Here is a 16,696-nt window from a genome sequence, read left to right as displayed (position 1 = left end):
AAAACTAGTCTTGTTACTTAGAGCATCGTTGATGAAGATAGAGCCACAACTTAAACAACAAGAAGCTGTTTGCAGATGACATGATTCTCTACATAGAAAACTCTAAAGATTCCACCACAAAATTACTAGAGCTAATCAATGAATATAGTAAAGTTGCAGGATATAAAATCAACACACAGAAATCTCTTGCATTCCTATGCACTAACAATGAAAAAACAGAAAGAGAAATTAAAGAAACAATTCCATTCACCATTGCAATGAAAATAATAAAATACTTAGAAATATATCTACCTAAAGAAACTAAAGACTTATATATAGAAAACTATAAAACACTGGATGAAAGAAATCAAAGAGGACACAAATAGATGGAGAAACATACCATGTTTATGGATTGAAAGAATCAATATAGTGAAAATGAGTATACTACCCAAAGCAATCTATAGATGCAATGCAACCCCTATCAAGCTACCAACAGTATTTTTCACAGAATTAGAACAAATAATTTCACAATTTGTATGGAAATACAAAAACCTAGAATAGCCAAAGCAATCTTGAGAAAGAAGAATGGAACTGGAAGAATCAACCTGCCTGACTCCAGGCTATACTACAAAGCTACAGTCACCAAGACAGTACAGTACTAGCACAAAGACAGAAATATAGATCGGTGGAACAAAATAGAAAGCCCAGAGATATATCCACGCACCTATGGACACCTTATCTTTGACGAAGGAGGCAAGAATATACAATATAGAAAAGACAATCTCTTTAACAAGTGGTGCTGGGAAAACTGGTCAACTACTTGCAAAAGAATGAAACTAGAATACTGTCTACACCATACACAAAAATAAACTCAAAATGGATTAAAGATCTAAATGTAAGACCGTAACTATAAAACTCCTAGAGGAAAACATAGGCAAAACACTCTCTGACATAGATCACAGCAGGATCCTCTATGACACACCTACCAGAGTAATGGAAATAAAAGCAAAAGTAAACAATTAAAAGCTTCTGGACAATGAGGAAAACTCTAAGCAAGGTGAAGACAGCCTTCAGAATGGGAGAAAATAATAGCAAATGAAGCAACTGACAAAGAATTAATCTCAAAAATATACAAACAGCTCATGCAGCTCAATTCCAGAAAAATAAATGATCCAATCAAAAAATGGGCCAAAGATCTAAAAAGACATTTCTCTAAAGAAGTCCACAGATGGCTAACAACTGCATAAAAAGATGCTCAACATCACTCATTATCAGAGAAATGCAAATCAAAACCACAATGAAGTACCATTTCATGCCTATCAGAATGGCTGCGATCCAAAAGTCTACATGCAATAAATGCTGGAGAGGGTGTGGAGAAAAGGGAATCCTCTTACACTGTTGGTGGGAATGCAAACTAGTACAGCCACTATGGAGAACAGTGTGGAGATTCCTTAAAATATTGGAAATAGAACTGCCATATGACCCAGCAATCCCACTGCTGGGCATACACACCTAGGAAACAAAAATTGAAAGAGACACGTGTACCCCAATGTTCTTTGCAGCACTGTATATACTATCTAGGACATGGAAGCAACCTAGATGTCCATCAGCAGATGAATGGATAAGAAAGCTGTGGTACATATACACAATGGAATATTTCTCAGCCATTAAAAAGAATGCATTTGAATCAGCTCTAATGAGGTGGATGAAACTGGAGCCTATTATACAGAGTGAAGTAAGTCAGAAAGAAAAACACTAATACAGTATACTAACACATACATATGGAATTTAGAAAGATGGTAAGGATAACCTGTATGTGAGAGAGAAAAAGAGACACTGATGTATAGAACAGTCTTTTGAACTCTGTGGGAGAAGGCGAGGGTGGGATGATTTGAGAGAATAGCACTGAAACATGTATATTATCATATGTGAAACAGGTCACCAGTCCAGGTTTGATGCATGAGACAGGGCGCTCAGGGCTGATGCACTGGGATGACACAGAGGGATGGGATGGGGAGGGAGATGGGAGGGGGGTTCAGGATGTGGAACACATGTTCACCCATGGCTGATTCATGTCAATGTATGGCAAAACCACTACAACATTGTAAAGTAAGTAGCCTCCAATTAAAAGAAATAAATAAAACATAAATAACGTGAGAGATGACTTCTTTTTTGAAAATCCTAATAGATTGTTTCCTTGAGTAGAAATTTTGTTTTGGTGAAGATGGATGTGCATGAGAGCTAGACTAATATGGTTTCCATACTGTTGTCAGAAATTCTATAGTAAATGCCCAGTTTGGCAAAACAGAGCCATGTGCCTTGGATACATATGTGAGAAAGCAACAGCCTCAAAGCTCTGTATAGATTGTGTCATGTATGCTAGATTTTGAGTAATCATTGCTTACTCTTACAGTTCTTTTATCCTTATTGCAGGATCACTCATTGCTTGAGTTTCTCATTCAGGATTGGCAAAATGCAGTGCATAGGTAAAATCCAGTCTCCTACCTGTTTTTGTACTTAACAGTGCATGAGCAAAGAATGTTTTTACATTTTAAATTGGTTAAAAGGAATCAAAAGGAGAATAATCAAAATTTCATGTTCATAATGATTTATTACAACACAGATAAGCTCATTCTTTTCTGTATTTTCTGTGACTGCTCTCATACTTCAGTGGAAAAGCTGAATAGTTGAGACAGATATGTGTATATATATATGTATGTATATATATATATATATATATATATATATATATACATCAATTTTGTCTCTTGGCTTGCAAAACCTGAAATATTTGGTGAAAAAGTTTGCTGAGGTCTGTCCTAGTTTTTGAAATATTAGATTATTCTGTGCAGAAAGTAAAGTTTAAGATTCCTTGCATTACAATTTATATCAATAAAATAGAACCACCTTCTCTTTTGAATATCACATCTTATGGATGGTAAGGTTATATGTCTTGACTTTTAGAAAAATTCAAAAAAGAAGAAAGAAAAACTCAGACTCTTTCTTTAGAAAAATTTGCCCCAATTTTTGGGAATGCTGTCATACCTACCATTCAGAATTCAAAAACAAACTATAAAATTCTGCTTGAGCATTTATGTCAAGTATTCATTTCCATATTTGGAATGCCAATGACTAGGAATATTAATCTCAGGAATTCAAAATTATCTCAATTAAGATTGTGAATCCCTGTGAGTATGTGAGTATGTATGTGTAAGCTTTTTTCAAAATTTAATAACTTTATAAAATTCTAAGATGACAGAGGAAATAAAACAGTTTCAAAATTGTTTCATGGTAAAATTTGTAAGACAAATTAAGTGTAAGGTATCATTAAAGTTTCATAATTTATTAATAATAACAATTAAAATCTATTCTTAGCTGCTCTTCATGGATCACTGCCTTGTGGTAAAGTGGCTTACATAACTTAATGAAACTATGGGCCATGCCATGTAGGACCAGCCAAGACCAACGGGTCATAGTGAAGAGTTCTGACAAAACATGATCCACTGGAGAAAGGAATGGCAAACCACCCCAGTATACTTGCGATGAGAACCTCATGAATTGTATAAAAAATCAAACAGATATGACACCAAAAGATGAGTCCCCCAGGTGTGAAGATGTCCAATATGCTACTGGGGACCACAAGAGGAGAATTACTAATAGCCCCTGAAAGAATGATAGGCGGGGCCACACTCAGTAAATCTTTAATCCAGTTTTCTGTTGATGGGTGAGGCTGTGTTCCCTCCCTGTTGTTTGGTCTGAGGCCTTCAAAGGGACTTATGCCAGCACTGTTGTATTCAGTACCCCTGATCCCATTGTAGGCCTCTGCCGACCCATACCTCCACCAGAGACTTCTGGATACTCACAGGCAAGTCTCTCTTAGTCTCTTGTGGGGTCACTACTACTTTCTCCTGGGTCCTCACATGTACAAGATTTTGTTTGTGCCCTCCAAGGTTTGTTTTGTTTCCCCAGTCCTGTAGGAGTTCTATAATCAAATCCCACTGGCCTCCAAACTCAAATTCCCCGGGGGTTCTCAATCCCTTTGCTGGATCCCCAGGTTGGGAAATCTGCTGTGGGTCCTAGAACTTTTCTAACACTGTGAGAACTTATTTGGTATAATTGTTCTCCCGTTTGTGGTTCATCTGCTACATGGATGTAGGGAGGGGCTAATCGCAACCTCCTCCAAGAGGACTGACAAGACACACTGTGCCAACCAGGTCTGCAGCAGCCAGAGCCCCTGTCTCTGCGGCAGGCCACTGCTGACCCATGCCTCTGCAGGAGACACTCAAACATTTAAAGACAGGTCTGGCTCAGTCTGGGGGGTCTCTGGATCCTGGTGTGCACAAAGTTTTGTTTGAACCCATCAAGCATCTCTGGCTGACATGGGCTTTGACTCTAAATGCGATTTCACCCCCCTGCCATCTTGTTGGGGCTTCTCCTTTGCCCTTGGGTGTGTGGTATCTTTATACTGGGATCCAATATTCTTCTCTCGATGGTTTTTTAGCAGCGAGTTGCAATTTTGGAGCTCTCCCAAGAGAAGATGCATGCACACCCTTCTACTCGGCTTCCTCCCATCAGGAAGCTTTCACAAGCCTCGTGTCCCTATCTATCAAAGGGCATACAGAATGAAAACCACAGCAACAGAAAACTAACCAAACTGATCACATGGATCACAGCCTTGTTTAACTCAATGAACCCATGAGCCATGCCATGTATGGCTAGGCAAGATGGATGGGTCATGGTGGAGAGTTCTCGCAAAACATGGTCCACTGGAGAAGGGCATAGCAAACCACTTCAGTATTTTTGCCTTAAGAACCCTATGAATAGTATGAAAAAACAAAAAGACATGACACTGAAAGATGAACTCTCCAGGTCGGTAGGTGCCCAATATTCTACTAGAAAAGAGTGGAGAAATAACTCCAGAAAGAATGAAGGGACAGAGTCAAAGTGAAAATAATGCCTACTTGTGGATGTGACTGGTGATGGAAGTAGAATTCAATGCTGTAGGAATGATATCGTATATCAGGAACCTGAAATGTTAGGTCCATGAATCAAGGTAAATTAGAAGTGCTCAAACAGGAGATGGCAAGAGTGAACATAGAAGTTTTAAGAATCAGGGAACTAAAATGGACTGGAACAGGTGAATTTAATTCAGTTGATCATTATATCTACCACTGTGGCAAGAATCCCATAGAATAAGTAGAACACCCCTCATAGTCAACCAAAGACTCCATAATGCAGTATGTGGATTCAATTCAAAAACAACAGAATGATCTTTGTTTCCAAGGCAAAGCATTCAATATCACAGTAATTCAAGTCTATGCCCCAACCTCTGATGCTGAAAAAGCTTAATTTGAATGTTCTACAATGACCTACAAGACCTTCTAGAAAGAACACCAAAGACAGATGTCCTTTTCATCATAGGGGACTGGAATAAAAAAGTAGGAAGTCAAGAGATATCTGGAGTAACAGGCGAGTTTGGCCTTGGAGTATGGAATGAAGCAAGGAAAAGGCTAATAGAGTTTTGCCAAGAGAACACACTGGTCATAGTAAACACCCTCTTTCAACAACACAAGAGAAGACTCTACACATGGACATCACCAGATGGTCAATACTGAAATCAGATTGATTAATATTCTTTTCAGCCAAAGATGGAGAAGTTCTATACAGTCATCAAAAAGAAGACCAGCAGCTAACTGTGGCTCAGATCATGAGCTCCTTATTGCCAAATTTAGACCTAAATTGAAGAAAGTAGGGAAGACCACTAAACCTTTCAGGTATGACTTAAATCAAATCCCTTATGATTATACAGTGTAAATGACAAATAGATTCAAGGGATTAGATCTGATAGATGGTGTCTGAAGAACTATGGGTGGAGGTTCATAACATTGTGTAAGAGGCAGTGATCAAAACCATCCCCAAGAAGAAGTAATGCAAAAAGGCAAAATGGTCATCTGAGGAGGACTTACAAAGAGCTGAGAAAAGAAGAGAAGTGAAAGGAAAAAGAAAAAAGGAATGTTACATTCATCTGAATGCAGAGTTCCAAAGAATAGCAAGGAGAGGTAAGAAAACCTTCCTCAGTGATCAGTGCAAAGAAATAGAGGAAAACAATAGAATGGGAAAGACTAGAGCCCCCTTCAAGAAAAGTAGAGATACCAAGGGAAATTTTCATGCAAAGATGGGCACAATAAAGGACAGAAATTGTACGGAGCAGAAGATATTAAGATAGAAGCAGAAGATATTAAGAAGAGGTGGCAAGAATACACAAAGGAACTATACAAAAAGATCTTCATAACTCAGATAACCATAATGGTGTGATCACTCACCTAGAACCAGACATCCTGGACAGCAAGTCAAGTGGATCTTAGGAAGCATCACTACAAACAAAGCTAGTGGAGGTGATGGAATTCTAGCTGAGCTATTTGAAAATATTAAAAGATGATGCTGTGAAAGTGCTACACTCAATATGCCAGCAAATTTGGAAAACTCAGCAGTAGACACAGGACTGGAAAATGTCAGTTTTCATTACAATCCCAAAGAAGGGCAATGACAATGAATGTTCAAACCACTGCACAATTGCACTCATCTCACATGCTAGCAAAGTAATGCTCAAAATTCTCCAACTGAGGCTTCAACATTATATGATCCAAGAACTTCCAGATATTCTGCTGGATTTAGAAAAGGCAGAAGAACCAGAGATCAAATTGCCAGCATCTACTGGATCATAGAAAAAGCAAGGGAATTCTGTAAAAACATCCAACTTCTTCATTGATATGCTAAAGCCTTTGACTGTGTGGATCACAACTGTGGAAAATTCTTCAAGAGATTGGAATATAAGAACTCTTTACCTACCTCATGAGAAGTCTGTATGCAGGTGAAGAAGCAACAGTTAGCACTGGACATGAAACAGCAGACTGGTTCCAAATTGAGAATGGAGTATATCAGAGTGGAATATTGTCACCCTGCTTATTTAACTTATATGCAGAGTACATCAAGCGAAATGCCAGGCTGGATGAAGCACAGGCTGGAATCAAGACTGCTAGGAGATATATCAATAACCTCAGATATGCAGATGAAACATCCTTATGGAAGAAAGTGAAGAGGAATTAAAGAACCTCTTGATGAAACTGAAAGAGGAGATTGAACAAGCTGGCTTAATACTCAACATTCAAGAAACAATGATCATGACATCTTGCCCCATCAATCACTTCATGGCAAATAGATGGGGAAACAATGAAAACAGTGAGAGACTTTCTTTTCTTCGGCTCCAAAATCACTGCAAATGGTGACTGAAGCCTTGAAATTAAAAAATGCTTGCTCCTTGAAAGAAAAGCTATGATCAAACTATATAGCATATTAAAAATAGAGACATTACTTTTCCGAGAAAGGTCTATATAGTCTTAGCTAAGATTTTTTTCAGTAGTCATGTATGAATGTGATAGTTGGACAATAAAAAAAGCAAAGTGCCAAGAACAGATGCTTTTGAACTGTGGTGTTGGAGAAGACTCTTGAGAGTGTCTTGGACTGCAAGGAGATCAAACCAGTCAATCCTAGTGGATTGAATGTTCATTGGAAGGACTGAGGCTGAAGCTAAATTTCTGATACTTTGGCCACCTGAAGTGAAAAACTGAACCATTAGAAAAGACCCTGATGCTGGGAAAGATTGGAGGTGAGAGAAAAAGAGGACAACAGAGGAGGAGAGTTGGTTAGCATTACTGACTCAATGGACATGAGTTTGAGTAAGCTCTGGGATTTGGTGATGGAGAGGGAAGCCTGGTGTGCTACATCCCATGGAGTTGCAAAGAGTTGGACATGAGCAACTGAACTATATCATCATTGGAGATTGGAATGAAAAAGTACAAAGTGTAGAGATACTTGGAATAACAGGCAAATTTGACCTTGGAGAACGAAATGAAGCAGGGCAGAAAGACTAATTGAATTCTGTCAAGAGAAGGCACAGGTTATAACAAATACCCTTTTTCAAAAAGAGACGACTTTACCCAAGGACATCACCAAATGGTCAATACCAAAATCAAATTTGTTACATTCTTTGTTGTCAAAGATGGAGAAGCTGTATATGGTCAGCAAAAACAAGACCTGGAGCTGACTGTAGCTCAGATCCTCAACTTTTCACAGCAAACTTCACACTTAAACTAAAGAAAGCAGAGAAACCACTCGGCCAGCCAGATATGACTTAAATCAAATCCCCTATGAATATGCAGTGGAGGTAATGGATAGATTCAATAGATTAGATCTAGTTAACAACGTGCTTCAAGAACTATGGACAGAGGTCCATAATACTGTTCAGGAGTCAGTGAACTAAACCATCCTAAAGAAACAAAAATGCAAGAAAGCAAAGTGGTTACCTGAGTAGGCTTTACAAACAGCTGAAGAAAGAAGAGAAGCAAAAGACAAGGGAAAAAGGAAAAGGTACATCCAATTAAATGCAGAGTTGCAAAGAATAGCATGGAGAGACAAGAAGGCCTTCTTCAACGAACAGTGCATAAAACTAGAAGAAAAAAATAGAAGGGAAAAGACTAGATATCTCTTCTGGAAAATTGGAAATATCAAGGGAATATTTTGCCCAAAGATGGGCACAATAAAGGACAGAAACAATAGAGACCTAATAGACACTGAAAATATCAATAAGAGATGGAAAGAATACATGGAAGAACCATACAAAAAAAAAAAGATCTTTTTGAACTGGATTATTATGATGGTGTGGTCAGTCACTCAGAGCCAGACATTGTGGAGTGAGAAGTCAAGTGGGCCTTAGAAAGCACTGCTGTTAGTAAAGCTAGTGGATGCAATGGAATTCCAGTAGAACTATTCAAAACACTAAAGGATGATGCCACCAAGGTGTTGCATTCAGTATGTCAGCAAATCTGGAAAACCAGCAGTGGCCACAGGACGAGAACAGACCAATCCTTATCCTAATTCCCAAGAAAGGTAGTACAAAGAATGTACTGATCATCAACTGCACTCATCTCCTATGTTAGTAAGGTCATGCTTAAAATCTTGCATGCTAGACTTCAGCATTATGTGAACCAAGAACTTCCACATGCCCAAGCTGTGTTTAGAAAAGGAAGAGGAACCAGAAATAAAATTGACAATGTTTATTAGATCATAGAGAAGGCAAGGGAATTCCAGAAAAACATCTACCCCTGTTTCATCGACTATTCTAAAGCCTTTGACTGTGTGGATCATAACAAACTGTGGAAAGCTCTTAAAGAGATAGGAATACCAGAGCATCTTACCTGTCTCCTGAGAAACCTGTATGCAGGTCAAGAAGAAAGTTAGTATCCTGTAGGAACAACCAGGGCTTTCCTGGTGGCACTAAGAGTAAAGAACCTGCCTACCAATGGTGGAGACATAAGAGACATAGGTTTCATCCCTGGGTCAGGAAGATCCCTTGGAGGGGGGTATGGCAACCCACTCCAGTACTCTTGCCTGGAAAATCCCCATGGGTGAAGGAACCCGGTAGGCTACAGTCTGTGGGGTCACAAAGAGTCAGACATGACTGGAGCAACTCAGCAGCAGCAGCAGCAGAATGGAAAAACTAATTGGTTCAAGGTTAAGAAAGGAGTACGACAGATTGTCTACTGTCACCCTATTTGTTTAACCTGTATGCTGAGCACATTGTGAGAAATGCTGGGCTGAATGAGTTACAAGCTGGAATCAAGATAGCCTGGGAAACATCAACAACCTTAAATATATGGATGATATCACTCTAATGGCAGAAAGTGAAGAGGAACCAAAGAGCCTCTTGATGAGAATGAAGGAGGAGAGTGAAAGAGCTGGCTTAAAACTAAATGTTAAAAAAAAACTAAGATCAGAGCATCCGGCCCCATTGCTTTATGACAAATAGAAGGGGAAAAGTGTAGGTGGTGATAGATTTACTTTTCTTGGGCTCTAAAAATCACTGTGGATGGTGACTGCAGCCTCTGAAATCAGAAGATGATTGCTTCTTGGCAGGAAAGCTATGGCAAACCTAGACAATGTGTTGAAAAGCATAGACATTACTCTTTTGACAAAGGTCCTATAGTCATGGCTATGGTCTTCCCAGTGGTCACGTATGGTTTGTGAAAGCTGGACTATAAAGAAGGTAGAAAATCAAAGAATTGATGCTTTTGAACTGTGATGCTAGATAAGACTCCTGGAAGTCCACTGGACAGCAAGGAGATCAAACCTTAAGAGAAAATCAACCCTGAATATTCATTGGAAGGTCTGACGCCAAAGCTGAAGCTTCAGTATTTTGGTCAACAGATGCAAGCAGATGACTCATTGGAGAAGTCTCTGATGTTGAGAAAGACTGAGTGCAGAAGAAGAGGACATCAGAGAATGAGATGGCTGGATGGCATCATTGATGCAATGGACATGAACTTGGGTAAACTTCAGGAGATGGTGAGGCACAGAGAGGCCTGGTGTGCTGCAGCCCATGGGGTCATAGTCAGACTTGACTGGGTGACTGAACAACAACAACATTCTTAACTGGCCAGCCTGAACAAAAACTATACACATATATCAAAATATGCTCAAAAACCATTATCTTGAGTGAAAAACATCAAGTTGAGAAACACCAGTGTATTAATCATCTTTCCCCACGTTATGCGGTGATAACAAGCAAGCTTAAATCTCAGTGTCACTGTAGCAACAAAGTTTATATCTCATTCATGTCACACATCAGTTGCCGGCCACTTGTCATTCTGTGGGACACATCCTCTATCCTGAGTCCCTGATTGAAGCAGCAGCCCTTATCTTGATTTGTGACTCAGCAAGAACAGAATCATGCAATGTCATTTAAGCTTTCAGTTTGGAGATAGTCGGTCACATAGCCAAGCTGACTTCAGTGGGCTGGAAAAGTGCTTGGCAGCACTGCACACTTGGAGACTGAAGTAGATGTATAGTTCCCCGAAAGGAAACACCGTAGATCATTAGGAATACCCATAGACTCTTCCACAATAAATGGAGTATAACACTGAAGACAAAAAGTCCTGAATATCTTACATCTAGTTATAGATGCAGTTAATAAAATATATAAAAGTATTTACTACAATATAATGTAATCAACTTTGATTGGGGGCTGGGTAGTACAAGAATGAACTAGAGAAGGGCAACAAAGTGCATGCAGTTTTAATAATCATCAAGAACGAATACCTTGTTAAGTTTTATTATTTGAGGTAAGATCTCAGAGACATTTGTTATATTTTTCTCAAGTTTTGGTATTAATAAATAAGATACAAAAGAAGATTATGGAAAAAGCAATCAATGCTTTCTTTTCATTATAAGGGGCTTCTCTAATAGCTCAGTTTGTAAAGAATCCACCTGCAGTGCAGGTGACCCCGATTTGATGCCTGAGTTGAGAAGATCTGCTGAAGAAGGGATAGGTTACCCACTCCAGTATTCTTTAGCTTCCCTTTTGCCTCAGCTGGTAAAGAATTTGCCTGCAATGTGAGAGAACTGGGTTTGATTCCTGTGTTGGGAAGATCCCCTAGAGAAGGGAAAGACTACCCACTTCAGTATTCTGGCCTGGTGAATTCCATGGACTGTGTAGTCCATGGGGTCACAAAGACTAGGACTCAACTGAGCCATTTCACTTTTCATGATAAATAGTCTCTTGCTCGACCAATTACTAACATATTTACCAATTTCACGTCTGAATTTTTTTTCAAATTTTAAAAAAAACCTAGTTTGTATCATGTGAAAAATAATTTATATTACTCCACAATTAAGACCAACTAACTGCTGTGTGGGGGAACAAAATCCACTAAAACTACTTGTCTGAATAGAAGCTTTTTTGACTCCTTTATGTTACCATTTTGTCCAAGACTTGCTTGAATATTCCAAGAATTAAATGTAGAAAAACATGTTTAATAAGAGGGTTTTTTTGTGTGTGATTAGTGTGGAGGATATTACAGCTTTTAATTTGTATTCTCTTTCCATATGATCTTATCTAAAATGCCCTTTCTCTCAACTGGCCATTAGAGCTTCAGTGGACTTTTTCATATTACCTTGAAATATGTGTAAATAAAGCAGTGATGCCCTACCTATGCTGACTATGCATTTCTTTTCTAATAGACAATTTAAAATTAATGACAAAAACTTGAAGGTTATTATCAGCTATACTATCAGCTGAATATTTAAAATATGTGGTACCTTCTATAATCATCTTTCAAAGCAGTGTATTCTTCAAAGTTCCTTGATAAAACTGATTGTTCTAGGAGCAAGAATAAATATGTTTTTCAAGATCTGAGAATGAAATTATTCCTTCAGTGATTAAGTCGGGAAAGGGCAGTATGAGGTACTCTCTTCTATAAAACATTTAAACTCAGTTTCATAGAGTAGCTGAAAAAGAGTGCCAGTGAATGGAGGCTGGAGGTGTAAAGGTAGAGATTTCATATAAAGGGCCAGAATTTCACTCAGCTTTGCAGCAGGCATTATTTTGCAGCAAATCCTAAAGCTTTCATATGTATTTTAAAACCCTTGAGTATCAAGAGGCTCTGTTCTTACTGCTGTCAACTGGGGTACCTAGTCCTCTAATTCATCCCATGGGGGACCTAACTACTCTGTTTCCTTTTGTAAGAGTTGTTCTCTCAGGAAACCCCAACCCAAGAATTCGAGGACACAACCTGCAGGAATTTAGGCCCATTTTTTAATATTTCACTCACGTCTACCACCTGTGCCTCATTTAACTTAGACTCAATCTCTTATGATCCTATATACAGCTTGACCTCAAGATTTTGCATCTCTTCTTTGCCATTGTACTTGAACTCATCATAACAAGTAGCATATGAAAGGCACATGGTACACAATAAATATTTGGGGAATGAAGGTACAGATGACCTGGGTTTCCTACTCTCTCAAACAATCAATGATGAGAAAATTATTCAGTGCGTGATTACAAATCCTCATTTCACCTATAACTAAAATCCGTTTGAAAATTTAAGTGTTTGAATATTATCTAATGTTCATTAGATATCGATGTTCTAATCATTTCATAAATCATCTGAAGATTTGGAAAGCCTTAATTCTTTTAAAAACATCAATCAATAAACTACACAAATTGAAGAAAAATCACCACCTTTCTGAAACAAATATTTATGAGACTATTTCCAAAGAATACTTTCCAAAGTCATCTTATATTTGACGTGTATGTAATGTGCAGGGTTTTTACTTGTACTCAGGAGAAGGATAAGGAAAAGTCCATCCATTCCATCTACCTGGAATGAAAGTTCTCACAAATTGAGTTTTGATGTTGTGCATGGAACAGGTCTTTTTCTTTTTTTCTTTTTCTTTTTGTTTTGTTTTCTGTATACAAGTTCCTTTTGAAACATAACAAAATTTTAATTTGATCACATTTAAAAATTGGTTTTCCTGCTTAGTTTGGCACAGGATTAAGCTTACATTTAGAAATTTCATCTATGTGTTCCTTTATTGAATAATTGAAATTATAAAGTCTATAGTTTATATGCAGTATTGTTTTAAGAGATGTCTTTTTGGAATATGAATACTTTCCAGATTTTACAGTAAGTTTCATTTATAACATTTCAACTGAAAAACAATAGAAAACTTTCTCAAAACCTTGACCTTAATATTTTCTAAACTTTGCATTTATCACATGTTTCTGAAGTTTAGTGGATAACTTAATTAACAGAGGTATATAGCAGAGAAATTTTTGACAAGGAGAAATTATATTAAGGTGCTTTATAATGTTATATACATGACCAATATCTTCTTAATTTAAAGGAAAAAGATATTTAACAGCAAGCTGTGCTGAGTAACAAATTTGCATAGAGTCTTAAGAATTAAAAGTTAAATGATCATTCTAAACATATTATTTAAGATATATTCCCAACTAATTATGTGCTTGTAGAGTTGCTTATTATAAAAATAAAGTATAGAGCATATCATTCAGAGTTACTAAATATTCCCTGGGTGCTAATTCAATAAAAAAGAAAATTAAACTAGAAAAATATTTTTCAATGGAAGACTGTGAATGCACACACAATTCAATGATATATTGATAAATCAAATATGTGTCTCTCAATACTAAATGGCAAAATGCCTGCAATTACTTTGTGTATTATGTTAATTGTCAAATTTTTCATAATTAGTATGGTGTAAATTACTGTGTTTCTGTTATGTCAGAATGGTTTTCTGCAAAATAATGCATTCACTAATAAGCTTTTTTCTTTCATTATTCACCAGTCAATTGAAATAAATAATCCTCACTCATTTGACATTTAGTGAAAAATAAACAAATCTGCTGTTGTTTTATGCACTATAATTTTAAGAATATCGATAAAAAAGGAAAACAAATATCTAGACAGTTTGTCTATCTTTCCACTGATTAGCTCTGAACTTTGATGATATCTATTGGGTAGAACATGTGCTGTTAGCTACATAATTAATTCTACTCAAGCTGAACTAAACACATCATTTTGCTTGAAAGAGAACATTTTTACTTTTCATTGTTTCTTAACTTTATCTTGCTTTGACAAATAATTTGATGTCATAAATAATCCTAAAATATAGAAATATTATTTATATGTAATATGGATTATTTAATTATGCTTTAAAAACAAGATATATCTAGGACTTATTTCAACATGAGCATATCAAAAAATTTTGTTGCAAAAAATGAAATAAATTTCTAAATAATGAATCATAGTAAAAGAATTAATCTTATTTAATGACAAACTTTAAATTTAGATATTGCATATTTTCACATTCATAGAAGTTTAAAGAAATTTGATGAAATATAACATTCTATATGCCATTTCATATAGTGCGTTATCACTTTGGCCCAAGAATTCTACCAAAAGTTATTATAGAATATAGCAATCTAGTAATATTAATCTATTATTGTATAGAGGACATTAGTGTTAAGAACCATAGGAATACATAGAAATTTGAAAAAAAAAACTTTCTAAATATATGATAAAACAAAAAATGTTTATAACATATATTTTAGAAGCAATTAATCCTATATAAATTATTGAAATAATAAGCTTCTAGTAATACTTACTAATATTTACAATAAGTATTTGTGAGTGGAACATGATATAATGTTGAAGTTCTCTTTTATAAAACAGTTCACCATTATCTTGATTTAACATAAAAATTACTGTATATATTTTTAAACATTTGCAAACCCAATGGAAAAACATAGCCTTAATTTCAATGGAAAATCTTTTTAAAGGGTTAAACAGGGTTCTCTGTAAATTCATGTCCACCTGAATTATCAACAACACAAGAGAAGACTCTACACATGGACATCACCAGATGGTCAACACCAAAATCAGATTGATTATATTCTTTGCAGCCAAAGATGGAGAAGCTCTATACAGTCAATAAGAACAAGACCGGGAGCTGACTGTGGCAAGATCATGAACTCCTTATTGCCAAATTTAGACTTAAATTGAAGAAAGTAGGGAAAACCGCTAGACCATTCAGGTATGACCTAAATCAAATCCCTTATGATTATCCAGTGAAAGTGAGAAATAGATTTAAGGGCCTAGATCTGATAGATAGAGTGCCTGATAAACTATGGAATGAGGTTCGTGACATTGTATAGGAGACAGGGATCAAGACCATCCCCATGGAAAAGAAATGCAAAAAAGCAAAATGGCTGTCTGGGGAGGCCTTACAAATAACTGTGAAAAGAAGAGAGGCAAAAAGCAAAGGAGAAAAGGAAAGATATAAGCATCTGAATGCAGACTTCCAAAGAATAGCAAGGAGAGATAAGAAAGCCTTCCTCAGGGATCAATGCAAAGAAATAGGGAAAAACAACAGAATGGGAAAGACTAGAGATCTCTTCAAGAAAATTAGAGATGCCAAGGGAATATTTCATGCAAAGATGGGCTCGATAAAGGACAGAAATGTTATGGACCTAACAGAAGCAGAAGATATTAAGAAGTGGCAAGAATACACAGAAGAACTGTACAAAAAAGATCTTCACGACCCAGATAATCATGATGATGTGATCACTAATCTAGAGCCAGACATCTTGGAATGTGAAGTCAAGTGGGCCTTAGAAAGCATCACTACGAACAAAGCTAGTGGAGGTGATGGAGTTCCAGTTGAGCTGTTTCAAATCCTGAAAGAATATGCCGTGAAAGTGCTGCACTCAATATGCCAGCAAGTTTTGAAAACTCAGCAGTGGCCACAGGACTGGAAAATGTCAGTTTTCATTCCAATCCCAAAGAAAGGCAATGCAAAAGAATGCGCAAACTACCACACAATTGCACTCATCTCACATGTTAGTAAAGTTATGCTCAAAATTTTCCAAGCCAGACTTCAGCAATACGTGAACCATGAACTCCCTGATGTTCAAGCTGGTTTTAGAAAAGGCAGAGGAACCAGAGATCAAATTGCCAACATCCGCTGGATCATGGAGAAAGCAAGAGAGTTCCAGAAACACATCTATTTCTGCTTTATTGATTATGCCAAAGCCTTTGACTGTGGGGATCACAATAAACTGTGGAAAATTCTGAAAGAGATGGGAATACCAGACCACCTAACCTGCCTCTTGAGAAATCTGTATGCAGGTCAGGAAGTAACAGAACTGGACATGGAACAACAGACTGGTTCCAAATAGGAAAAGGAGTACCTCAAGGCTGTGTATTGTCACCCTGCTTATTTAACTTATACATCATGAGAAACGCTGGACTGGAAGAAACACAAGCTGGAATCAAGATTGCCGGGAGAAATATCAATA

The sequence above is a fragment of the Capricornis sumatraensis genome, chromosome 18 (genome assembly GCF_032405125.1).
Source record: "Capricornis sumatraensis isolate serow.1 chromosome 18, serow.2, whole genome shotgun sequence".
NCBI lineage: Eukaryota > Metazoa > Chordata > Mammalia > Artiodactyla > Bovidae > Capricornis > Capricornis sumatraensis.
Note: the sequence above shows the minus strand (reverse complement) of the source record.